The sequence below is a fragment of the Mustela lutreola genome, chromosome 10, assembly GCF_030435805.1.
Source record: "Mustela lutreola isolate mMusLut2 chromosome 10, mMusLut2.pri, whole genome shotgun sequence".
NCBI classification, from domain to species: Eukaryota; Metazoa; Chordata; class Mammalia; order Carnivora; family Mustelidae; genus Mustela; species Mustela lutreola.
The window spans coordinates 53627429-53652303 of NC_081299.1; the positions used below are offsets into that span (position 1 = coordinate 53627429).

The 24875-nt window shown below is 40.0% G+C and overlaps 1 protein-coding gene across 4 annotated transcripts in view; it reads left to right on the top strand.

Annotated features, from left to right (window-relative positions):
- The first annotated feature begins 649 nt into the window (after positions 1 to 649).
- LEPR (leptin receptor) overlaps positions 650 to 24875 on the top strand; it is a 116491-nt gene continuing 92265 nt past the window's right edge. Inside the window, exons 1-3 of one of the 4 annotated variants that reach the window (XM_059137532.1) lie at positions 650 to 768; positions 7574 to 7630; positions 23427 to 23514. The gene's annotated coding sequence lies outside the window, so the exon portion shown is untranslated. Of the gene's footprint in view, positions 769 to 7573; positions 7631 to 20364; positions 20536 to 23426; positions 23515 to 23541; positions 23869 to 24875 lie in introns of those variants that run through there. The other 3 variants (XM_059137529.1, XM_059137530.1, XM_059137531.1) reach the window with 3 other exon arrangements.

Here is a 24875-nt window from a genome sequence, read left to right on the forward strand (position 1 = left end):
ACTATAGGGAATAAGCAGATGGTTACAAAAGGGGACGTGGATTGGGGGATGAGTGAACTAGGTGAACATATTAAGAGCACACTTACTTTTTTTTTTTTTTTTTAAGATTTTATTTATTTATTTGCCAGAGAGAAAGAGAGTGCAAGCGAGCACAAGCAGGGGGAGTGGCAGGCCGAGGGAGAGGCAGGCCCTCCACTGAGCAGGGAGCCCAATGCAAACTCGATCTTAGGACCTTGGGATCATGACCTGAGCCAGAGGCAGATGCTTAACTGACTGAGCCACTCAGGTGCCCCAAGAGAACACTTACCTTGATGAGCACCAAGTAATGTACAGAATTGCTGAATCACTACATTGTATACCTGAAACTAGTATAATACTATGTTAACTGCCCTGGAATTGAAATATAAATAAATAGGAAGTAAAGGAAGGTGATAAGAATCAACTATTTTTCAGGGATCAGCTGCAGTGCCAGAAGCTATAGTTTGTCCCACCATCCTTCTTCAGCTTGTAGGGAAAAGGCTGACTAGAATTCTGCAAGAGTTCTTCCCACATAAGGTAAATTTATTATATGAAGCAAATGTATTCCAGCAGCACAAGAGATGGATTGTAGTGGCTGCTGTTTTCCTCTCCAGACTGTTCCTTGAGAACCAGGAGCACCAACCTCTTCCATCTGAGTCCAACCCTAGGACCAGCTATTGGAGAAAGAAAACCAACTCACCTGACTACACTTCTACCATGGAAGAGACCTACATCCCATGACCAATCAATGTAGGTGATACAAAGCCCTCTCCCCTTGCCTCAGTTAGGGATATCTCAAAAGGGTCAACCCAGCTTCAGAGTTCCTTGTGAAATTGTCTTAGGCACCTTGGGCACCTGTATTGCCTTTCTTCCCTCCCCGTTGTCCTGTCCTGCTTCTTTCACTCCCTTGGAGTTGGTGTTCTGTGGAGCACTTCCAAATAAGCCATTGGGATGCAGATCTCCATCTGGAAATCTGTTTCCTGGGAAGCCCAACCTTTGACACAGAATGAAGAGACCTGAGGCTACATAAATGTACTTTGGCTTATCTCAGTCTTCTCTCTGACGCATGAGTTTAAATCAAATGGCAGGAATGGTACGTTGAAGAAAAGAAACTAGAGATAGCATAGGGAAAAGATGAGAGGTTTGGAACCTTGTAGTAAGAGCAAAACACAGGTCAGCGGACATAATCCATAATGGGCCAAGCAGTACTCTGAGCCTTATAAAGAGAGAAAGATGGAGGTCATCCAGGAAATTATTGAGGGGACTGGAAGAGAGTAACAGTGAGCCGCTCTATGGACCAGCTTGTGGAAGAAGGAAATTCCTAGGTTAACTTCACACTAAAACTGAATGCACAGTTGCTAATCAGCCTGCAGGGTCTCGGTGGGTTTTTATTTCCTGCGAGTCTGCCTATTTTTGCAGTGTGAAGGATTCTGGATTATCTTGGTGGGAGGATTTTGGGTCCATACTACAAAGGTAGGTGTAGGGAGGAAAGGCAGCTGGTGGGGAAGTAAGTAGATGGGATTTTTAGTTTCTGTTTTGTTTGTACAAGTTAGGATGACTTAACCCTTGCTAATATCATACTTTCTTGGGTTCATTGTATTCAGAGTGAATTTTGAACAAATCACTTAATGTCTAAGATCTTTTGTTTCTATGTCTGTTGAAGTGGTAAGAAACATCTCTTAGTTTACTTTCTTCATTATCTATGTTCAAGTGTTTAATACTTAAAGGAAGCCATCACATGTAAAACTAACTGCTTTATAAATAAAGCCCTGAATCAAACGATTTAGGTTTGGAAGGGAACATCTAGCCCACTCTCTCATGCAGTGGAGATATCCTTTCTGTGGCCTGCCTGACAAAGAGTTATTTGGCTTCCCCTTTAATAGTCTGAGCGCTGACAACCCAGTACATCCTAGACAGCCTTGTTGTCATATGACTCTAGAGCAATAATACGTGAGCGTTAATCCTAGGACCACTCGCACTAGGCTGAACTGGGCTCTTGTTAGAAAAGAAGGGCTATCTGTACCCCAATGTTCATCGCAGCAATGGGGTCAGTCGCCAAACTGTGGAAAGAACCAAGATGCCCTTCAATGGACGAATGGATAAGGAAGATGTGGTCCATATACACTATGGAGTATTATGCCTCCATCAGAAAGGATGAATACCCAACTTTTGTAGCAACATGGATGGGACTGGAAGAGATTATGCTGAGTGAAATAAGTCAAGCAGAGAGAGTCAATTATCATATGGTTTCACTTATTTGTGGAGCATAAGGAATAACACAGAGGACATGGCGAGATGGAGAAGAGAAGTGAGCTGGGGGAAATTGGAGGGGGAGACGAACCATGAGAGACTGTGGACTCTGAAAAACAAACTGAGGGTTTTGGAGGGAAGGGGGGTGGGAGGTTGGGTGAGCCTGGTCGTGGGTATTATGGAGGGCACATATTGCATGGAGCACTGGGTGTGGTGCATAAACAATGAATTCTGGAACACTGAAAAGAAATGAAAAAAATAATAAAAAATGGGAAAAAAATAAAAGTAAAACTAACCCCCACCCACACCCCCCACAAAAGAAATGAAAAATCTCTGGCCCTATGCCAAGCCTGAATCAGAATCTACCTTTAACAGGCTCTCCCAGTAATTCACATGCATATTACAATTTGAGAAGTATGGTTCTATACCTCTTTTAAAAAAATTATTATTCTTATAGTATTGATCTGAAAGCTTACTTTTATAGTAGCCACTCATTAGTCTCCATTTAGTTTCTTGCAATTTTATAGAAGTCTGGGATCTTACTTACTGCACATGAGAACTGTTCAAATCTTTGAAGGCAGAATCCAGGTTTGTTGGCTGGACTCTTTCCGAACTGTTTGAGGCTGGAAACTTTCCTGTCCTGAGCTTTCCCGTGGTCCCTTTGTTCTGTTGGATTGTTTTTTGTTTTTTATTTTTAAAGATTTATTTATTTATTAGAGAGAGAGAGAGAAAGAGAGAGAGAGAGCGCGCGCATGAGTGGGAGAGGCAGAAGGAGAGGGAGAAAGAACCTGTAGCTAAACGAGGAGCCAGACATGGGGCTCAGTCTCACAACCCAGAGATCAAGACCCTGAACCTAACTCGAGAGTTGGGCCCTTAACCTACTGTGCCATCCAGGTGTCTCTCCGTAGGATTGTTTTAATAAGAATATCAGGGTCTGCCAACTGAGGGATTTATGAAAGGAAAGGCAGGCTGCCTTGTCCTTTTGCCTGTGGAATGGAAATGAACAAGATAGAACATTTGAGCTGATTGTTTATACACTCAAGCCTTAGGGCATATAAACAGGATGCAACCACTTATCTCCCCTTTATTGATTGTTTCCCACAGATTGTGGCATTCTCCTAAATTTGCTATCTTCTCAGGGATAGTTCTTTAAACTCAGTCTTCTCTTTTCTAAACTAAAAATACCCTCTTCGTTCAACTGCCTCTTGCATGGTTGGATTGGAATGTAAACGTTTTGAGAGAAGGGGATGAAGTCTTACTAGAATATTTTGTTTTTAATGTCAGGTTAGGTTAGTGCTTAGTGCATAATATGCTTTTAATAAGTAATTTTTGAATACACAAATGATTTAATGGGGGATATGGTTGTAAGATCTTGGTTGTCATCTTTTGAAAATTTATTAGTGTGTCACTGTCTCGGACAAAATGTGACATCATGGATTGGACAGAATATTCCATGTGTCATATGACTATTGTAGAGCAGTGGTAGGATTAATTTCCCTAATTTAGACTTTGTGCTTAGATGAACTCAGCCTGATCACGACAAAAGAGACCAACGACCCCCCAGCATGATGGTTGTTTGGGAGTTTTGGAAAGTCAAAGTCAATTCAGTTGATCAGCAAGGTGGAATTTGCTTTAAATGACATTTTTAGAGTTTTTTTTCCTTTTGGATCTGAGGGGCTTTCCAAGGTCAGGGAGGCCCTTATGGCTAAAGAACTGTGGTCTTTCCTCATCCCTCCCTTGCATCATTCTTTGCTTCCTGAGGCCTCTAGCTGCATCTGAAGCCACTTTCCTCGCCTGAAATCACTTTTTGTCTGAGCTTCACTATGAAAAAGACTGTGGCTGGAGTATTTAATGCAGAGTAGATGGATAAGCATAATGATCCAAGAAAGATGGTAGTGAAATATGACATTTTCTGGTGTTGGATATAATAATAATGGGTAGAAACAGAGGAATGAGAAAAACAGGCTGGCTCCTTTGCCATGGCAACAATGAGTGCATTTATTATATAAACAGAGGGAGGAAAGGCAATTATTCGGTCCCTGTGCTTTTCTTTCCTAATCCTCCAGTTCTCCTGTTTCTAGTTCAGATTCTCAAAAGATGGCAGCCAGTTATGATGTTGAGCATTTCCTTAAATGCCTGAGATGTGCGGGAATACACTTGACTTCCCAATATTTTATTATTAAAAGTAAATCAAAGATTTCTTTCTAAGCTTGTGTTCTATTTCATCAAGCCTAGAAGAATGCCCTTTTAAAAAGTTTGTATGTATTTTGATACAATAAACTTACAAACGGGAATCAAGGTACCATTTTCTTTCCAATTCAGTATCATTAGAAAATTGTCTGATTCATTCATGTGTGTCTCAAGGATAAGTGGTCGTCAGTGAGTGTCTGACAGAGAAACACTAAGTGATTCTAGTTTAAAAGGAAAATCAATGTGCACTGAGTAGCAGTGCTTCAAAGGTAGTTCAAAAAGCTACTTTTCTTCCCTATGTCAAAATGCACCTGATGTCCTCAGGTACCAGGGGGAAAAGAAAAGCTATCAAATGCTTATGATAGTGAAATAGTGTGTTTTAGGGACCAGAAAAGATGGGAAAATAGATGGCTAATGAACTGCAGTCCGTACAGTGGATTTCCCAAAGAGCATTGCTGTGTTTTCACAATATTCTTCCCTTTTTGGAGGAGGTTGTGCAAAATTGCAAAGAGCGCGGTCTCATTTCATACATTTTCCAAATAATGTCTGGAATTTACAACATGAGCTGTAGGATAGATAAGTTAATGAGACAAGAGAGATAAGAACCTAAAATATACCAAATTTCTGAATACAAATATCAGCCCCACCATTTATTAGCTTTGTGTGACTTGGGGTGAGATACCTAGTGTCTCTGAGTCAGAGTTTCCACAGGTATACAATTAGAACTGTAAGTTTTACCAGAGAGAGGAATTGTCAGAATTCATGCAATTGACCTATATAATGCAGCCACCAGAGGACCTGGTACATGACAGGGCTTCAAAAATAGGAGCTGTATTTCCATTCTTGTTGTCATTTTAGTTCAGATCTTCAGAATGTCTCCTCTGGGCATTCTAGTAGCTTCCAGTTTTCCTTGTCTATCGTCTTCCCGTTTTTGCATTTTGCTTACTCACTAGTATTTATATAACATTTTCCACACAACCTTCTTAACTTATACTTAATGTTGTGCCATATCCCACTTCCTAGAGAAAAGCTCAAACTTCTTATCATAGCATTCAAGGACATTTGTGATGGGACTCCAGATAGCATCTCCTCTATAAAGACCTTGTGTTCTCTTGGCCATGTCCTCTACGTGTCCTCAATCTTTTTCTCTCCATAATTTCACTCACTTCTCCCCCTTTAACTGTGATACCTTCCATTTCTGCATATTAAAAACCCTATTTGGGCTTTAAATTTCACCATCAATGCCATGTCCTCATGAACTGTTCCTTAATCCTTTAGACAGAAGTGATCTCTACTGACACTGCTTAACAATTCCTTATAACATTAACAATAAATGCCTATGCACCTGTGTAATGCTGAACTCAGTGGATACTTACAATCTGGATATTATCTAACCTGTCTAGAGTCGCTGACAATACTAACAACTTTCCATCCATTGCCTTCCTTTGATGTTGAAAGGGTGAATTTCTTACTTCCTCTCTGACTTTGCCTTCTTAGTCTCCTCGGTGGATGTATTAGTTTCCTAGAGTTGCCTGGAAAATGTACCAGGCAATGGATGACTTAAAACAACTTAAATTTATTATTTCCCAGTTCTGGAAGCTAGAAGTCAAAATCAAGATGTTGGCAGGTCTGTGCTCCATTTGCAGCTTCTAGGGAAGGGTCCTTTCCTGCTTCGCCCAGCTTCTGGTAGCCTCAGGCATTCCTTGGCCTATGGCAACATAACTCCAATGTTGGCCTCAGACTTCACATGGACATCTTCTCTGTCTGTGATACTCTCTTCCTGGTGTCTCTGCTTTCTCTTCTTAAAATGACCCCAATCATGTTGGATTAAGCCCCATCCTAATTGACAATGACCACATATTTATTTGATTTTATCTGCAAAGACCCTATTTTCAAATAAGGTTACAGGTATCAGGTTTTAGGAAACAGCTTTCTAGGGAAAACTATTTAACCCATAACACTGGAGCTCCCACCTTTTGCCTCTTTTTTAAATATTACGTTTCTTCAGAGTGATTTCCCAGGTTTTCTTCTCTCAGAAGTCACTTAAATAATGTCCAAAATGAAAGAAGTTGGTAGTAATGAATATGATGACTCACAAAATACAAGAATCCAAGTAGGATGCTCGAGCTATAGTCTTCGGACATATTTTCCTAGACTATAGCTTTCCTAGACTTAGATTTTCCTTCTGAATCAGAACTGAGATGTAGTCTTTAAAAAAATTCAATGGATGTTATTTTTTATTTTTATTTTATTATTTAAAAAAAATTTTTTTTAAGATTTTATTTATTTATTTGACAGAGATCACAAGTAGGCAGAGAGGCAGGCAGATAGAGAGGGAGGAAGCAGGCTCCCTGCCGAGCAGAGAGCCCTATGCGGGGCTCAATCCCAGGACCCTGAGACCATGACCTGAGCCGAAGGCAGCGGCTTAACCCACTGAGCCACCCAGGCGCCCCTGGATGTTATTTTTTTTAAAAAGAAGAGATTTTAATAAGGCAACATTAAAAATGTGGAAGTTCTATGAGATAGATATGCAGTGTTCCTCGTCTTTTTCTCCTTCATATATAAAACAAGAAATGATTGCCCACTGGAAGCATAATTGATGTGGACTGAATTTTGTCCCCTCCAACATTGGTATGTTGAAGACCTAACTCCCAGTACCGCAGAACGTGATTATGTTTGGATATTGCCTTCAAAGAGGTGATCAAGTTAAAATGAAACCATCCAGGTGGGCCCTAAACTAATCTAACTGGTGTCCTTATAAGAAGAAATCTTTATACATACAGAGGCACCACCCAGCATGAAGTGAATACAGAGAAGATTGGAGAGATGGAGATGGGGTTGGATAAAGAGGAGAAGGAGGGGGAGAGAGAGGAGAAGAAAAAGATTGGAGGAGCAGAGGGAAGAAAGACAATTTGTTGATATCATTTGTGCAGCTGAGACTCAACTACCCTTGCACACTTCAACTACATAAGCCAGTAAATACCACCCCTCCTTTCCTGCTCCTACCCTTTTTTCCCTTAAGCTGATTTGGAATTCTGTTAACTTGCAGCAAAGCATCTGACTAACCCATCCTTCTTACCCACTTTGGGTTTTTTTGTTTATATCTCCCATTTAGGTGCCATTTCAGAGAACATCTTTAACAGTATGAACATGTATCTGACCTCTCACAAAGGTAAGTAGGGGAAATAGTGAAGTTCCAAGATTTGTCATCAGATTTATCTGTGATTTATTTATCCACAAGAATTCCCGACTGCTCTTTATATGATCAGTGTCTTGAACTATGAGTAGTCTTGAGATGGAGAACACACTGAAGTCTCTTTTTGCAGCCCTCATGATAGACATTCATCTTATCCCTAACTGACTCTCCTCAAATCATTCAGAGTAGAGCATCAAGTCCCTAAACTTTATTGTACATTGGAATCATCTGGGAAGCTCTTAAAAAATCCCTAAGTCATACACCCACTTTGCAAGACAGTTTGGTGGTTTCTTATAAAGCTAAATATAATCTATTGTATGATCCAGAAATTCCTAGTTGATTTGAAAACTTATGTCCACCCAAAACCCTCCATGTGAAAATTTATAGCAGCTTTCCTCATAATCAGCAAAATCTGGAAACAACCATATGTCCTCCAATAGATGAATGGATAAACAAATCATGGTTACATACATAGAGTGAAATGCTATTTAGCAGTAAAAAAGAATGAGGTATCAAACAAGATACAGATGAATGGTAATTGATATTTCTAGGTGGAAGTAGCCAGTCTGAAAGGCTATCTCCTGGGGCGCCTGAGTGGCTCAGTGAGTTAAGCTGCTGCCTGCGGCTCAGGTCATGATCCCAGGATCCTGGGATCGAGCCCCACATCGGCTCTCTGCTCAGCAGGGAGCCTGCTTTCCTCCCTCTCTCTCTGCCTGCCTCTCTGTCTACTCGTGATCTCTTCAAATAAATAAATAAAAATCTTAAAAAAAAAAAAAAGGAAGGTTATCTCCTATATGCCTTTATAGGACACTCTCGAAAGACAAAACTATAAAGACAATAAATAAATTAGTCATTATCGAAGTTTCAGGGGCAGAAAGTTGAATAAATGAAGTAACAAGAGCATAATGGTGGTGAAAACTTCAGTATGATTCTGTAATGTTGTAACAATGCATTCGTCAAAACCCACAGAACTCTACAACATGAAGAGTGGGCCATAATTTATGCAAATTAAAAGAGATCATTTAGGAGGTCAAGGGTTCCCAGGATGGAATACAGAATACAACAAAACAATCTAACTATGTTACAAATGTATGAAAAAACCTCACTGCCAGAACTAGGGGAAAAGTTGGCTGACCTAATGAGCCGTGACTAGAAGAACAAAGGAAAAAGGGATTGTACATAAGCACTCTATTCTATAAAGTTTCCTATGGGGGCATGGGTTAACTGTTCTGAAATAAGTATACATGTATACCAGAATTAATAATTAAGTAAATGGCTTTTAGGAGCCTACGGGTAAGCAAGTGCAGAGGCAGGAATGATCCCTGTGGTGATGGATAAGAGAGATATTATTATGAACCCTATTATATAGATCTTTACCTGTAGAAATATTTATAGGTATGGGTCTATTCAGGGATTAGCTATATGCACACTTCCCCCCCCCCCTCTGGCAACCCAAAGGACCTAGAAAGAAGGATACATGCAAACACCCATTTATTTGTTTCTAATACTATTGTCCAATAAAAGGAATCAGGAATCCTTCAAGAAATAGCTGACTGTATAGGAAATATAAAAGATGTGCCTGGAGCATTTTATAGTGCCAAAGAATATGGTGCCAAAAACAAACAAGGAACACTTTGTAATGACGGAGCAATGTGAACAACAAAATGAAGTAGCATTGGATCATAGCCCAGAATATAAATCTCTATGAATCCCCATTGATATAAATAAATGATTGAATTAATAAATAATTGTGGGAGAAACAAATTTCCCATGCAGAACTCCAAATAATTTTTGTAGATCCTTTGTCTTCAAGGAGGAGGAGCACACCTTCCTTAAGTGAGGCCTGCATATGTGACTTCCTCCCAGAGTACAGAGTGGAAAGGGGGGGAAAAAAAAGCAACCTTACAGTGAAGAAACCTGGTAAACACTGTGTCTTCCTGGTGATCAAGGTCAATACTAACAGTGATGAATCTATTGATAGTATATACTCTTGACATGGTGTGATGAGAGTAGCACTTTCCTTCCGTGGTCCTCCTCCCCACAGAACGTAGAACCAGAGTTTCATCATTAGAAAAATATTTGACAGATCTTGGGGCGCCTGGGTGGCTCAGTGGGTTGAGCCGCTGTCTTCGGCTCGGGTCATGATCTCAGGGTCCTGGGATCGAGTCCCGCGTCGGGCTCTCTGCTCAGCAGGGAGCCTGCTTCCCTTCCTCTCTCTCTGCCTGCCTCTCCATCTACTTGTGATTTCTCTCTGTCAAATAAATAAATAAAAAATCTTTAAAAAAAGAAAAAAAGAAAAATATTTGACAGATCTAAATTGAGAGATGCTGTATGAGATACCTGACCACTATTCTTCATTACCACCAAGGCCATCCAAAACAAGAAGATTCTGAGAAATTATTGCAGCTAAGAGAAGCCATTCTGACTGAAATGTAATATGGTATCCTGGTTGGGACTCAGGAATAGAAAAGGGACAGAAGTTAAAGACTAATGAAATCTGAATAAAGCATAGACTTTAGTTTAAAATTATGTAGCAGTATTTCAAGATTGGTTCATTGGTGGTGACCAATGCACCATACTAAAGTAAGATGTTAATAATAGGAGAGATCCAGAAGATATATGAGAACTCTATTATCTTTATGGCTTTTCTTTAAATCTAAAACTTCTAAAATAAAAAGTTATTAGAAAATTCCTTTGCCAAGTTGCACCTCTACCAATGAAATCAGTATTTCTGGGGTATAAGCCAGGCATATCATGGTTTTTTTCCTAGAGATCCCAGATGATATCAATATACAGCAGAAGTCTGAGGGCCTCTGGCGTTGGAGAAGTCTCTGAGGCTGGAGGCTGTTATATTTTGGCCTTAGTTCACTCAAAATGTTCTGAACTAAATAAAAATGTTGAGTGTTGCTTCCATTTTATACCTATGTGAAGTTGAATTTTTAATAATGAGTGTGATAAAAATAAAGTACTGGAACGAGTTGCCCATTGGAACACCACTTGATGTTACACTATTAGATACTGAGGCACTAAATGACCAATGTATCAAGCATGTAATCACAAGCTCTATCATATCTTAAAATAAAATTTCCCTTGTAATTTTCCCGCAATTGAAGTGAAAAATGACACTCACATGTACACCCTTTCCCCTCTCTCGGCCCTGGCCCCCTCACCAGAGTATGTCGCTATGCTCTACTGGACCCACAGCCCAATCCATCTTTTACCCTTTTTGACCCGTTCTGTGCCCCGAAGGCTGTCTGTGGACTGCAACGCCTGGGCCCTCTTGCCCTTCTTTTCCGTTGAGTTCAGGCAGCACGGAGGAGATAGATGTCCTTTTAGCTCCACTCTCTCCGTTGCTCATTGTGGCGGGCCGTGGCTGCCTTTGTCCCAGATCCAGCTCCTGTTGTCTCCTGTTCTCGCTTGGCTCTGGAAACTGTTCCCTTTCCTCACCCCTTCAGCCCCCAGAGAAGTAATTGCTTCCTGCTGTGGCTATTTCTGGGTAACTCATATCCCCTGTTGGAGTTTTAAAAATTCTGCCCACACCTCTGTAAATAGTCACTTCACTGAAATCTTTTTTTTTTTTTTTTTTTTTTTTTTGTGGAAATATTTTTGATTTAACCCTTTTGAGGGTGCCGTCTGCTTCTTGTCAAGAGTTCTGACTGATAGATTCAGTGTATAGTGGCCAACCCTCTCTCTTCTTGAGAGCGATGACCAGCCACCACCTCTTCAGCCACCTTTTTTTTTTTTTTAACTTGTCATAATGTACGGCTTACTTCCTTGGCCTTAAAAACCTCCTTTGTGAAGTGTGTAAACCTGGCAATTCACAGACCTGTACCCCTGGGGATAAAAATACAGTATATGTTTTAAAAAACGAAAAACAAACAAACAAAAAACAAAACAAAAAAACCCCCTTTGTTTTGTAAAATGATGCTGATGGTGGAGAGCACTATTTTCCCCAAATCCTTTCTTGGCAAAAGAAAAAGTTGGCAGACCTGTGCTGGTTCACCACACATTTTTGAAATTTCATTTTTGAAATCCAGAGTCTGGGAACCATTGATCTCAGTGAGTATTTGACTTTGAAACATTAAGGGAATTCAGCTGTAATTCTTCTTACCACAAGAATCTTACAAATCTGGGGAAAGCGGCCAACGTGAACGCTGTCATGGCAGGCACTCAACTTACTGGGCTTCATTGTTTACATAACAGGGTCTCTCTCCTGGTAAAGAGGGAAATAATATCAGGGGAAAATCGAAGGAACTATAAAAATGAAATGGTTATTTTCTGCATTGTTCACTATTGCATTTCCCTGCAGATCTGCTGGGGGGAAGAGAGAGAGGAAGAGGTTAAGAATGCATCTGGAAGTTTAAGCGAAAAGTTTACAGGATTCCACCATGAAGTTTGAGTGAGAGTGACTAAGAACGCTCCTGTTCTCAGATCCAGGAACGTTTGTATTTGCACTAATCCACGTCCTTTTTGTTATAAATAATTGCAGAAGTTCATTTATAGATGAGCTCCATCGCTAAGCAACACGCATTGTACATTTGTGTTTGTTGGTGTTTTAAATTCACTCTGTTTTATAATGTCAAGTACAGTCAATTTATAATTGAAACAAAATTTTTGAAGTACCCTGTACTGGGGCAGGGTAGAAGAACACAGGGTACTATTTATCATAGTTAGGTCTCCTTGACTTTAAAATTTTTCTTTGTTAGGAATGTAATATCCTCCTATGTTGTATCATATCACATTTAATTTTGACTGCAAAGACACTAAGGCATGATTTTTTTTTAATCTTTCATCTATTTAAAAATATATGCTTGTTAATGTTCTCATTATTTTCTTTTTCTGTGGTTAGCTTGAGAAAAGACACATAACCATCTTTTAAAATTAATTCTTTCCTTTATACACTTTAAAAAAGGAATTTAGAAGGGTCAAATAGCTTAGTCATAGGGAGAAACATTTTTTTACAGTTATAATGCAAACAAAACCTATTGTCCTTACTGCATGGAAGAAGAACCTGTGAACTCAGTAATTTTCTTTCTCTTTACATTTCCACTACTGAAAGAAATTAATGGAAACATTAAACCCTGACTTATGTTTTCCTTTATCTGATGGTGGAACCCCGGGATGGAAAACCTGGGAATGGTCAGTCGCCATGTTTCCTACCATGTGGAAAGGTGTAGTAAGAAGGAATGAGACCCACTCATACTTAGAAGCAGAGATAAGAGATGGAGAAGGTTAATGGTGGTTTTAGGGTTTTAGGGTTTTAGGGTTCCTTTCGTTATTTAGTTGCTCAAATCTTCCTGATTTCATGAAATAAAAATACCCATTTTTTGCTAAACTATTATATCAGCCATACATAGCTTGAGTTAGCTTAAGTACAAAGAGGGAATTAAGGAAAGATCCTGAGGCAGCTGACAGTACAAAAGGGAGAGCTGATCAATTAATCTTCATGAAGGTAGGAGCAGACTCTTTAGGAGGGACTCGGAGTGGGCCAGGAGGTGGGTACCATTAGGACTCAGTTTTCCCTCATGTGACCCCTGAACCTTCTCTGCCTGGGCATCATGCCCTCTGTGGAGGAATATTTTTATATATTACTTGCTGTGTTTTCCCCAGTACTTTTCATTTATTTATACTCTAACAACTCTTCCATTCGTGGGCATTTTTGTGTCCCTTGTCATAGGAGATGTGATAACAGACTGTGTTCCAAGTCTCAGATGCAGGCTCAATTCAGGCTCTGAAAACTAACAGAGGTGTCGTAAATTAGGAGAAAAGAAGAAAGCCCAGAGGGAAACAAAGAGAGCTAAGTTGAGGCACCAATGAGAAAGAGGCCCCGTCCCTTGTAGTTGATTCCATCACTAAGCAACACTGGGCGTCGTTTACTGGTGTTTTAAACTGAATGTGTTTCATAGTTTCAGTTACCAACCTATAGTTGAAAAATGTTTAGAAGTGCCTTATGAAGTTTATATCTGAGGACTGAACCGGATAGGGGAACAGCAGCAGACACTCCCAATGAGTTTGGAGGAAATCTAAGAACGTAGAGGATCAGAGTAGAAAGAGTAGTTGCCCCTATCCTGGACAGAAGGTAGGGATGGAGAGAAGACCGTTGGAGCTCAGCACCTTGGGATAGCCTGAGGCAGCAGGTAGGAATGTCTGTGTGATGAAGGTAGTCACATCTGAAGTAGCTTTGAAGAGTTCCAACTTGACTCATTGAGGGGTGGGAGCAGCAGCATAATTCCCAAGGGTAAAATAGATGTGGTTTTGGGTTGGAAAGCCTCATCAATGTGGCCACAGCCCAGGGCAGTATTTGGAGAATACTCAGTTCACTTCGGAAAGGCACCAGGGTCAAGTCGGGAGAGTCATTGATCTTGAAGTGACCCCTGGCATGGATCCCTGTAGATCAACATCTGAAAAACAGACAAGATGAGGAGTCAGATGTGAAATTCAACAGATGACCAACGATCGGAACCAAGGATCAGCCTACCTTTCTCTCCCACTGTCTACTGCTTAGAAGATAGAAGAGAAGTTAGGGAAAGGAAAGGGGAACTGAATTCATTGACATTTCTATCAGTTCGTATAACAGGATAGCACAGAAGAAATCAAGTAGAGTTGCATACAAGAAAAATGGCCACACTTTCTGAACACCTGCTTTCGTGGCCTGAAATTCAAATTCTGGCTTCTCCTACAGGCTGTGTTCTTCCCTGTGGCAGAGAACTGGCTGCTAGTAGCTGCAGTTTGCAATCTCATGGATTCATCCTCGAGGGGAAAAGGCTCTTGGCCCCTTTGACGCCCACCCTTTGGTCCTCTCCTCCCAGCTTCCACTGGAAAAGTCTCAAGAGATCCATCTTCACTCTCCTTCTCATCATGCTCCTACCCCACTGACCAATTACAGAGCCAGAACTTTAAGTTTCTATGATCAATCTAGCTTGGCCACGTACTAGGTGGCCCCCAGAGCCAAGATGTTGGAACACATCCAAGTTTGGAGTCCGTGGAGCAGTAGTTCCTCCACCAGAGGAAATACTCTGACCAGAAGATGAGGAAGGGGGGGAGCTGGCTGGTAAAATAGTGAGTCTCCTCCACGGTCTGTCTGTCTCGGGTAGCTGTCTGGTGGGACCACCCTAATAAATGTTTCTAGTGTCACGTTGATATGATAAAGGCAAGGAAAATAATTAACAAGATACTGACTGTGTCTTTTATGACCCATCAGTTCAGAACTAGAAACTGGGCTCTGAAAACAAAACAAAACAAAACAAAACAAAACAAAACAAAACAAAACCCCAATGACAATAAAAACACAACCTTTTCATTGTATATGTGTAAATTCTATTGCAGCTCAGCTAGAAGATTTGGCTAATAGGTGCTTTTTCCTCTCAAATCTCATTATGTGCCTGCAAAGAAAAAAGTGTTTTATGCTCTGTGAAAATTAGTTTATAGTATGTGTGTACCAATCCTCAGGATTATTGGAAATACTGGCCACTCTCCTTTAAGGTTCATAGAGACTTAAATCTGAAATGCATTTCTATGAAAACTTCATTTGGCTGCATAATTCTGAAATGATTCTAGCCCACTGTTTATTCATAGCAGCCTTTTCAGGCCAGAGGCATGGAGTAATTGCTCTACATTTATTTTCTTAACTTTACTTCTTTTTTCTTATATTCTTTCAAATGCGAGGAAATAATAATTACTTTGGCTTAAGTAGAAAACCTGGAGAATTTTGTAATCTCTTTTACACTGCGGTACCCATTTCTGATAAAGAGGTAAATAGATAATAGATACAAGAATAGAGCAAGAAGAACTGACAAAATGTAGAAAAGAAATCCCTTGAAGACAAATTCTATTTTAGTCCATGGTCTGGTACTAATTTTAACCTTGGAGTTAAAGCATACTTATCCTTGGTCCTAAATTGTAAGCAAACAATCCAATTAACTTGCCTTTCAACTCTTAACAGTTTTTTCATCACAGCTGATTTAGCTACTGTGAATTTCATCATGTTATGTAGCTTTTGAGGCAGGCAGGAAAATACATTTCATCCACATGTACACCCGTAGCATCCTAAGGGCAGGGAAAAGTGTTCCGGCAGATTAGGGGCCTAAATGAGTTACAAATCAGGGCAGCTGGCCAGTGAGCAACAGCCAACAGTAACTGGGCTGCCCCAGCCTTAAGGTATATTTCAATGGGTCTAGCCCCCAGGAGTTATTTCCAAAGAACATGTGATCTTACACAGATATTTTCAAATAGTTATATTAGATATATAATCCCTATAAACAATTCTACAGAAATTTAGAATAAAAATCTCTTTCTCGCACACAAATTTCAACAGTACTGTAGGTAAATAATCATTGTGAAGTAATTACTCATAAAATAAGTTTTCGCTTTTGTTCTTTTTAATAATAAAGATGGAAAATTAGATAATTTGCTTTTTCTATTTTAGTCCAATGCATATTAATTGAGCAATCCAAGATATGGTGATATACTTTTAGGGACTAGAAAACCAAACATTAATAACATAACATTCGCCCTTGGGGCATTTATTTATTTATTTATTTATTTATAAAAATTTTATTTATTTGACAGAGAGAAATCACAAGTAGGCAGAGAGGCAGGCAGAGAGAGAGAGGGGAGGAAACAGGCTACCTGGGGAGCAGAGAGCCCAACGTGGGGCTCGATCCCAGGACCCTGGGATCATGACCTGAGCTGAAGGCAGAGGCTTTAACCCACTGAGCCACCCAGGCACCCCGCCCTCAGGGCATTTATGTAGATACAAGCACAACTAACTATGTCTTCATAATATGGACACAACATGAATTTCTAAATTATCATAGTCCATAGATAGCATAGCTCCAACTGGGGAGCTTACAAAGAGGAGTCCATTTAGTTGGATCTTGGCATTATTGGCTAAGATTGTGACCAGCAGATAGAGGATGGTGATGGGTGATGGTTGAGGGAGAGGTGTTGTAGAATGGAGGAAAAACATTCAGGATGGAACAGCATGTATAAATGCAAGAAGTGGAAAAAAAAAAAAAAAAAGGCAAAGATAAGTTTAGGTAGCTAGGAGTTGTCCTTCATGGTGGGAAGAAACATTGGTCAATTAAATCTCAGACAGTACACTGGGAATGAATTTGAATGCCAGAGTGATTTTAAACTTTAATCCGTAGGCAGTGGAGAACCACAGATATTTCTGAGCAGCCCATAAAATGATGAAGTCTATATCTTAAGAATATTATGTGAAACCTAAAACCCAACAAGGAGTGATATATGGCCATTTGTGTGTGTGGGTAGGTGTTCATGTAATTGTTTTCGAAGCATCCTTTTTTAAAAAATGTAAATTGTAGATATGCTTTTGTTTTTCTCTCCGCATCCCAAGAATACCTTTTTAGAACTTTTTAGAAGAGCATAAGGATTTCCTACACTTCCTTATTAGTAGTATTTTTTTTTCATTTGTAACTTGACGACATAATGTTCACTTTTTCTGTATATATTTGTTCCCTTTGTCTTTCATAAGATTTCTTTATTCACTCAAAAATTATGTATGCAGCAACTTCATTGAGAATATTATATAATGGGGATTATAGAAACTATGTCTTCTGGGGGCACTTGGTGGCTCAGTCAGTTAAGTGTCTGCCTTTAGCTCAGGTCATGATCCCAGGGTCCTGGAATTGAGCCCCATATTGGGCTCCAGCTCCGCAAGGGGCTCCCTGCTCAGCAGGAAGCCTGCTTCTCCCTCTCCTACTCCCTTTGCTTGTATTCTTCTCTCATTGTCTCTCTCTCTCCGTGTCAAATAAATAAATAAAATTAAAAAAAAAAAAGTGCATTGTCTCTTCCAGGGGTCAGCAAACTATGGCACATGGATGAAATCTAGCCCTCCCTTGCTTAGTTTTGTAAATAAAGTTTTATTGGAACACACACACACACAAAGAAAAAAGAAAGAAAGGAAAAAGAAACTATGTCTTCTGGAAATTTTGGATTAAACTCTGGGCCTGGAGATAGCATTTGAATAAGAGGAATTTTGACTATCACACACTTAAGGATGAACTTGCTAGCATTTATGATGGTCATACTTCATTAGTTGATACTAATTATCTTGTTTATTAAATATTTGGAAACTCAGGTTTTCTTTATTTGTTCTTTAGTTTCCTTCCTAAATTTTTTTTTTTTATTTAAAGAGGGAGAGAACAAGAGTGCATGAGTGATGGGGCGGAGGGGCAGAGGGAGAGGATCTCAAGCAGACTCCACCCCCAGCGTGGAGCCAACACAGGGCTGATCTTGCCGCCCTGAGATATGTATGACCTGAGCCAAAATTAGAAGTCACACGTTTGACCAACTGAATCACTCAGGTGCCCCTCCTTTCTACATTTTTAAAGTGTTTTTTTTTTTTTTTCCCATTGCTTTTTCCTATTTCATTTAACTTTGAATTGCTAAAACCTGTAGAAAATCATATTTTAAGTGTACCATTTGTATTTAATGTAGAAAAATTTCAATTTAGGCTTTCATTAAATCAGCTTTTACATTATCTGCTCTAAACTTCCCATTGTTTAATGTATTTCTGGTGTAGGCAGAGGTACTGGCTACCATTTACCCAAATAAGTTGGCCTACTTATTATCTGTAAATGGCATGTCAAGTGACCCCCAACACCCTCATGTAAAAGGTCTTCTCTTCTAAAGTTTACTTCGGTCTCAGAAACCGTTATTTAATGAAGCAGTTATATTGTTTATATGACTAATACAATTTATTATAATCAAATATTGATGATTGTATCAATGAACTGTTTTTTCCTATAGCACCTTTTCGGTTTGCAAATAGAGCTCTCTTATTGTTAGATCCAAATGCCTCTGTATCCATTTCACGAAGCCTCATCACATATACTGAGATTCTGTTTTTGTGACTTCATTAGTTTCCCTTCCAAAACCATGAAAATCAGAGCAATTGTAGCAACAGGGAGATCACAAAATAAAAAAACCAAGCAAAATGGTGCTTTTTAGGACTATGCTAACCAAATCATCTCAAATTACTCTCATGAAATTTTAACATTTGAGTAATCTCCTGTAGTTCTTAGACGATCATAATAATGTCCTTTCACCTCTCAGTGTATTCCCTACCTCTTTGGCATTACTAATGGGGTGTGGAATATAACGTCTGTCAACATCAAGACAACTTTGCTAAATACTCCTATACCCAGAGGCACTAATGGCTCCTGCAGAGGACTGGGACCCTAGACTTAAAGGATTCATATGCAGTTAATCTGAAAATCACAGCAGAGCCTATGTGGTGCAAACGATCAAATTACCTAGTAGTTCTTTGGCTGCTTAACTGAACTAATTAAAATCAAAGCTGCATATGTATGTTTACTTTTTTAAAGTTTGATTTATTTATTTTTTAAAGATTTTATTCATTTATTTGACAGAGATCACAAATAGGCAGAGAGACAGGCAGAGGGGGGTGGGGAGCAGGTTCCCTTCTGAGCAGAGAGCCTGATGCTGGGCTCAATCCCAGGACCCTGGGATCAGGACCTGAGCCGAAGGCACAGGCTTTAACTCACTGAGCCACCCAGGTGCCCCTGCGTATGTATGTTTAAATAAGAATCCACATCAATTAATTTTCCGGTTTCACATTTACTGTTTCATCCCAACTGTCTTGAAAATAAGACCCACAGACATACACGTTCTATGTACTTATTTATTTATTACAATAGAAAATAGATGCAGGCAAAATAAATAAAGGCAATCCTCACTTCTGGAGGAAAAACATTGCTCACGCTCTGTGAATGGTCAGTCAGCTCTCTGTGGATAATAGGTAACGTTTTTATTACGGAACTTGTAATTTACAGCCCAAACCCTCTTCATGGAAATGCTCTGAAGTTGCACCTCCAAACCATAGATGGTTTGATATGGTGCAGCCCTAATTACCATCATTCTGATCTAATCTCTTTCCTACCCAGTGTTGTCCTGCAATATTCCTGTTGGCCAGTCCTTTAGTCTAAATTTAAAAAAAATCACCTGATGAAGAACTCATTGTCTCACCTGGTAGCCCATTCCACTTCTAATGACTATGGCAGCTAGCAAGGGATTCCTTTGATTGGGCTTAAATCTGGCTGCCTGTGCTTTCCATTCATTAGCTGGGTTTACAGGGGCTGTATAGAAAAATCTACCACATCTTCTTCTTGATTGTCTTCCCAGTGTTTGAAGTAAACTATCATTCTTGCCTTTCTCCAAAAGCTAATGATTTCCCAGTTCCCTAGGCATGCCTATTAAAACACAGAGTTGTTTCCCCACCTCCAGAGGCTTTTATTCATTAGGTCTATGATGGGCCCCAAGACTTTGTCTGTTTTAGAGTACAAGCTGTGTGGTTTTATCAGCCTATTTTCTGTATGTAGAATTTGGGGGTCCAAAAGCTTTCTTTGTTCTGTACTCTATCCCTTTAAATCCCAAATGGCAGTATTTCTACCAGTATCGAGTTTTTGAAAACCCTATAGATGTCCTGTGTATGTTAAAAGGAATTCAGTCCAGAAGAAAAGGGGCTTATCCATTGATTCTCCCTAAATAATTCCATTTCTATTTGGGAGGTATGAGGGAATTTATGAGTCAGATACTTGATTTCTTCAAAGAGCCTTTGTGTGACTGAATACTCTGATTTTTAAAATCTTTCTTAAGTATTAGTGAAAGGTTGACCAGCCATATTCTTGGCTTTTTCTCGACAGCATGCTTTCTTGGTAGTAAAGCCGTCCATGTTTATACCCTTCAGAGACTTGATGAGCCAAGAATTTCCCAATCATCAAGCCCTGGTTGCTTTTTGTTTGAGAATTCTTTCTTCAATTTATTTCTTCTTACATTTTACTGTCGGCGGCAGGAAGTAGCCAGAATACCTCTTCAACACTTGGAAATCTCCTCAGGTATGTGTCCAGTTTACTTGTATACAGCTTATGCTTTCTACATGACTGCCTGGCACAATTCTGGTAAGCTTTCCTCCACTATGTAACAAAGCTCTCCCTTCTTCGAATTCCTGAAATCGTGCTCCTCACTTCCTTCCGTGTCCTCGCTAGCAGAGTTGTTAACCACCATATTTCTACTAATCGTCTATTTAAGACAGGATAGGCGTTTTCCATTGTGTTACTCAAAATTCTTCCAGTTTCTGCCAGTTGCCCATGTCTAACACCATTACCACATTTTTGGGTCTTTGTTATAGTAGCACCCTGGCTTTTGTTGCCAAAATCTTTTGGGGTCCAACTGGAGGAGGAGAACCAGTAGGAGATATATAGTAAGATATTTATTGCAAGACCTATGTAACCTAGGGACTGCCTAGGACTGCCTATGTAACTTTTAGATGTGCCTAGCTAAAATCCATAAAGCAGGGGTCCCTGTGTGGCTCAGTTGGTTGGGCATCTGCCTTTGGCTCAGGTCATGGTCTCAGGGTCCTGGGATCGAGCCCCATGTCGGGGCTTGTCCCTCTTCCTCTCTGCCCCTCCTCTTTCTGCTTATGCTTTCTCTCTCTCTCAAATGAATAAATAAAATCTTAAAAAAAAAAGAGTATTAAAATCCATAAAGCAAACTGTCAGGGGAGGCAGACTGGAGCACTTGGCCATGGGCTGAGGCTTCTGTCCACAGGTGGGGTTTCCTCCTTCTTCAGGGAAGACTCAACTGCTTTTTTGGCTTTCAGCAGACTGAACCAGGCTCTCCCTGGCTATTTGGGATAATCTCTCTTACTCAAAATCAATTGATTATAGATTTTAATCACATCTACAGAATATCTTCATAGCAACGCTTCGATTAGTGTTTGTTCGTGTAACTGGGGATGATAGCTGAGTCAAGTTGACAACATCAGAAAGACCATCATAGTACCCTGTATTACACTTCCTCCACTCGCCACAACTCGTAACCACCTCATTATTAGATAACCTAATAATTTTCCTTTGGATATTCACGCTTTAAAGGGCCTTGTTCTCAGAGATACCTGAAGAATCAAGATAAAATATTTCTATCATACTGGCTTGTTATACACAAGAGTTCTTCAGTTAGTCATAACAGCTGTATGAGCTGCAAATTATTTCTCCATGGGGATTCGAAAGTTGGATGTGCACTAGATTTAAATGTCTTTTTGTTGGGAGACAGCACTGACAGTAGTTAGGTAGTCTGTTGCGTTGCTGGGGACCAGCAGCATTGCCATCACCTGGGAGCTTATTAGACATGCAGAGTCCAGGGTCCACCCCAGCACTCCGGAATCAGAATTGATGCTCTAAACAACCCGCATTCAATTTAGTTGCACATTATGGTTTGCCTACTTTCTTAACTGTTATCCCTGGCTCTACATCTATCTCTTCACACACCCAGGATGTGGTTTCCTACGAATTTGAAAACAATTCTTTTTGAAGATTTTATTTGTTTATTTGAGAGAGAGAGAGAGCACAAGCAGGGGGAGCAGTAGAGGGAGAAGCAGACTCCCCCCTGAGCAGGGAGCCTGATGTGGGGCATGATCTTAGGACCCTGGGACCATGACCCAAGCCAAAAGCATACACTCAACCGACTGAGCCACCCAGGTGCCCTGAAGACAATTCTTGAGTCTAAAAGTGTTCAATGTTTCTTTGTGCATAGAGGTGAAAGTCCAAATGGCCTTCAAAATCCACATGACCTTCAGAGTTCTTCTATTAGACTGCTGTGTACTTTTTAGGTATTCTTATCTCAACATCACGCAGGGCTCTGATACTGGCAGTCCCCAAAGCTACTAAGGCTTCTCTCCTCTGTGCTTTTCCTTCCATCCTTGGTTCCCCTGTATAGAGTGCCCTACCCCAACCTGGTTGAACTATGGGAATCCTCACTTGACTCCTCCAGGGCATAAAGGACCCATGCTGTTTATTATGGTAGTTGTACCTGATACATAATAGATACTGACTATTTATTAAGAGAAGAATAAATGATCAGTTTCTAGAGATGCTGTGAAAGCTAACTGAGATGAATGATAAATAAATGTCAGAGAGTTCTAGGGAAGAAGTCCTATTATTAAGGCATAGTTATTATCTCATTACATTGCATGGCATTTCAGAGGGGTAATTATTAAGAACTCCATTTTGCAGTAAAGGATGCTGAGACAGAGGATAGAGAAACTGTTCTCATAATTAATGTGCTAAAAAGGAACAAACAAACAAACAGACAACTAAGGCAGTCTGATTCCAGAATCCACATGCTTGCTATATAACTTTGGATGCATACGAAAACATTTTTCAGTCTTTTATAAAAGTAAATTCTAAAGATTTGTGTGGTAATTAGACATGTAATCAATAGTTATAATTATCAATTCATTTCTAAAAACTTTATGGAAAACACTTAGAACACCATAGAAAGGACGAAGTGATATTTTAATTAAAACTACATTCAGAGGGCACCTGGGTGGCTTGGTGGGTTAAAGCCTCTGCCTTCAGCTCAGGTCGTGATCCTGTGGGGCTCAGGTTGTGATCCTGCGGTCGGTCGTGGGATTGAGCGCCGCATAGAGCCCCGCATCGAGCCCTGCATCAGGCTTTCTGCTCAGCGGGCCTGCTTCCCACCCCCCCACTCCCCTGCCTACTTGTGATCTCTGTCTGTGAAAAAAAAATAAGTAAAATCTTAAAAAAAACCAAAACCACATTCAATTAACAACAAACCTTTTTAAGTGTCTATTGCAGTGGATATCTATGCTTTCTTGCCTACTTTTTTTAAGTAAGAGCACCCTAGTACTCTTTTGGGATCCCACTTTCCCCACTCTAAGTTATTTGGTTAGGGTGAGATCAACTCTCCTCTCAATCATATTTTCCAGGAGCACACCAGTGACTCATACCTGGACGGTCATCATATTCCAACTCACTGGACACCATGACTGGTTCAGGGATGGGCCTATGACTCAAGTAAGCCCAAGAATGAAAATCAGTTTGGTAATTTTTAATATATTGGTTGATCGTCTAAAATTGTAAGAATGGAAAAGTAAGAAGGAACGTCAAAGAGGGAAGAAGTGAACCAGGAGAAAGTGGAGTCATTGAAATCATTGCAAGAGTTTCAAGAAATGACGCTTCAGTATCATGAAATTACCAATTGAATAATGTTTATGCTTTTGAATGTATCAACCAAATACTTAAACAAAATATTTTATTCACTTCAAGTAACTATAATTTCAGTCATGATTGATTGTTCCCAGCAGGACCTGTATCTGTGTAAATAGGCAATTATTGATTCAGAAAAAAAAAAGGGAGAAGAAGAAAAAGGTAGGTATCTCATTATTTTCTTTTTCAAATCAAAGTTTTCCTTTTGGAGACTTTTCCTTCACTCAAGAAAATACTGAATGAGTCAGCGTGTTAATCTGTTTTGCTCTGATAAATCCTATCTTCTTATTATAGAGATATTTTTCAATGGGGTAGTAATTGCCTAGCTGATTGGTGATGATTTATTTATACCCATCTACTCATTTAACAGCTCTTTATCAGACCTCAGATATGCAGCAGGCATTGTGCAGAGAGTGAGATTCAAAGTTGTTCCCTAACCTAGAATGAAAGCTCCCTAGGAGCCCCAGACTCAGAGCCTGGTGCCTAGCAGACATTTGGTGTTGGATCACATTATCAGAAACCCATAACTATGCATGTGAGGTATGTTTCTGTATTCGTTTAATGATGGTGGCTGCTGAAGATCCATGGTTGGCCTTCAAGTATCACCTGGGACTCAAACATGAACTTCCAGCTTGGGGTTCTGCACTTTTTTTCCTTATGGCAGTTATTCCTCATAATGCTCAGGTTTAATGATACCTGTTTTTAGTAGCCCACAATGAAATGATAACTTATACTTAGTGTCAATATGGTTTGTATAACAGTGCTGAAGCGGTACCCTGATACCCCAATAGACGACGATTTTGGTCCCTATTGGTATGCTAGCTTTAGTGTGTTGGATGGTGGCTTCCCACATTCTAAATCCCAGAGCCTGTTAATGTGACCTTTTTGGAAAAAGGGTCTTTGCAGATGCAACTAAGGATCTTGGGCTGAGATCATTTTGGATTATTTGGGTGGTGTCTAAATCTGATAACAAGTGTCCTTGTAGGAGACAGAGAAGATGACACATGGAGGAGAAGGCCATAGGAAGACACAGGCAGAGAGTGGAGCGATGCAGCCATAACCCAACAGATTCCTGGAGCCTCCAGAAGCTGCTCCAGGCAGGGGAGGGTTCCCTCATAATCTTGAGGAAGGAGTGCAGGCCTGATGACACTTAATTTAGACTTCTGCCT